The sequence below is a fragment of the Lepisosteus platostomus genome, chromosome 2 (assembly GCF_059453375.1).
Source record: "Lepisosteus platostomus isolate fLepPlt1 chromosome 2, fLepPlt1.hap1, whole genome shotgun sequence".
Lineage (NCBI taxonomy): Eukaryota > Metazoa > Chordata > Actinopteri > Semionotiformes > Lepisosteidae > Lepisosteus > Lepisosteus platostomus.
Window position 1 is genome coordinate 68,149,862 of NC_142612.1, and position 2,649 is coordinate 68,152,510.

Sequence of the window (2,649 nt, forward strand, 5' to 3'; positions counted from 1 at the left end):
ATATCACACATTCCATAGAAGGCTCCAAAGTCAAGGTGTGTTTTCCTTCTTTTCTTTGTACTCTGCAGCTGGGAATTAACCTCATCTTGTCCCTTTTTTACTCCTTACCTTTTAATATACCCTTAATAGCCACTGCCATTCTATACAGTACAGGCTCCCAGAGACACAAGTCGCCTAGTCCATTAACAGATTCACAATATTTATTGCCGTAATCCTGTAAAACTTCAGTCATTTTCTTTTTGCATGGATGCTAAGATGTTTTAATTAGAGTGAAGTAATATTTGGAGACATGTTTGATTAGAATGCAGTGTGTGCTTTTCAGGATACCCCCTGGGAGGTGACTCTTGCTGTACTGAGACTCTTTCGAACTGTGGTGGTGTGAAGATTAAACAGAGGGGGCACAGATCAAACAGTCTGAGGTGAAATTAATTTAGATTGAATTTCTTTATGTTTCCCATTTTTTCAATGTAACTTTCATAGATTCATAACCATACCCACACAAAAAAATATAACATGTTTTATTAATGTATTTTCCCATCTGCTTCATGGGTTCAGCTATGAATGGTAGTTGAGTGTATTTTTTAATTAACAATATTTAGACCTGAAAGCACTGGGAGGGTAGAGACTGGCATATTGACTGTTAATTACTGGTACTTTGAAAAGTAAAGTTTCTTAGCCATGACTGAATTAATTGCCTGTATCTCTGCCTTTAGGGAAATGGTGCAATTAGACCACTTACTTCTCATGCAAACTATACAGCTTAAAATGAATCTTGAAGGAGCTAGAATTCTCATATAGACTCTTCCTTTATATAGACAATTTCATGCTCAGTATTATTTTATTAAACTGCTTCACTAATACATGCCAAAAATAAGTTCAACAAGCAATGTTTAAAGTTGAGATATTTCATTCCTATCTTTAATTCAAGTTCCATTGAAGTTTGTGGTGAGGCCTTGGCATTCATTAAACATATAGCAGGATACCTGATGCCAGTGCATTGAAGAGCACATTCTCAGATTCATACCAGGGCCATTTAGAAATATCAATTAACTTAAACAGTATGTCTTCAGACATAATGTGTTTTTTTTTCTCCTGTGGAAATCAGAGGAAACCCACATGTGAACATGGAGAGAAAATACAAATACAAACAAAGATAGATACTTTATTGATCCTGTGAGGGAAATTGCAGAAATCAGGGGAGAGCGCGAACGAAGTCCCCCACTACCAGAAATGATGCAGTCAAGATTCCCACATTTGGGGAATTTGCAGGGGTCAGCACAGCCGGAGTGCAATGGCCGAGCCTCGCCCTGGCTGAACCTCTGTAAGAAGGAACCCATAAACAAGCATGCCACCCACATCTAAAAAAAATCAGGATTTTCTTAAAGCCAGTTGTCCTGCTGGGAATGGGTCAGATAATCCAGACAATCCAAGAGATGCAGTCCTTTTTATTAGAGGCAGCACTTGATCTTCAATTTCCTTCTCTCCTGCCAGAGGTGAGACTGTTAAACCAGCCAGCGCTACAAGGCGCAGAGCTCATCTTGTGAAGGGACTTCTGTGCTCTGCTTGTTCATTCTGTGGGTTTGTAGGCTTTAATTCTACTCATTCTATCAAAAACATTCCTGCCTGCGCCAAGCCTGGCAGTTGTTTACTGTGAAATCCTCAGGGCGATTCAGATAGTCCAATCAATTTACCTAAAGCACAGCTCAGATGGCTTTGCAGCAGACATGAATTAGCAGACGCAAATTACAAGGTGTGGGAAAAGCGCTAAGGCTTATCTGAATCCACTGGTGATATGCATTAGCAATTCCCTCTGCCTGCCACACTGGATTTGTGTATCTCTGGTGGTTTTGTCATTATAGTACAAAACTAGAAGAAAAAGGAGGAGGAAAAAAATAATACTTATTACGAGGCATGGCAGTAAAATGCTAGACTAATGGAAGTGAACAGTAAAACACATAGAAAAAGAGTGTTTTGTAATATTTAAAAGCAAAGTCTATAGACTGCACATACAGATAAATATGTATGGTAAAGCCACCCTTTTCATTTTAACGCAGAAACCTTTAATTCACACTGACAGCAATTCTGCATGGAAAATATCAATATGGATATGTTGTATTGCTTTTAATGGATATGTAGAAAAATCCTCTCAGCCCCTGAGAGAACGTAAAGTTAAGCGTTACTGTGAAAAGACCCTGAATTTTAAACCTTTAAGATGATGCCTGAATGTAAAGTAGTAAAAAAGCTTTTGAAACTAATTTTAATATTTTTACCTTTAAAACACATATACAGTACTGTATATTTTGAATATCTTCTAATAAAAGCCACCATGTTGATAAAAAGGCTGATGGTTTCATATTACCTTGTGAATTATATCTTTGAAGTAATCATATTCATCATACTATTCCTTTATTTAATTTTCCTGCATTGCATATCTTGATAATCTATAAAATATGATTTACTCAATCAACATCCTAGTCTAGATTGCAGCTTAATATCTGTTTTCCAGGCTCAATAATATTAGATTTTCTTTATTACTCTTTGCTATTTGACAGATTTTTTTTAATTAGCCATCAAAATGCAGTTACAACGTAATTAAACAGTGCACACTGTTTAAGGTCCCTGAACTTAAAGGCAGGCAAAAACAGAGGG

The 2,649-nt window shown here is 36.9% G+C and overlaps 1 pseudogene; it reads right to left on the reverse strand.

The window, feature by feature from the left end:
• Window positions 1-1,193: 1,193 nt before the first annotated feature.
• LOC148676889 (U1 spliceosomal RNA) lies at window positions 1,194-1,332 on the reverse strand (annotated as a pseudogene).
• Window positions 1,333-2,649: the final 1,317 nt, after the last annotated feature.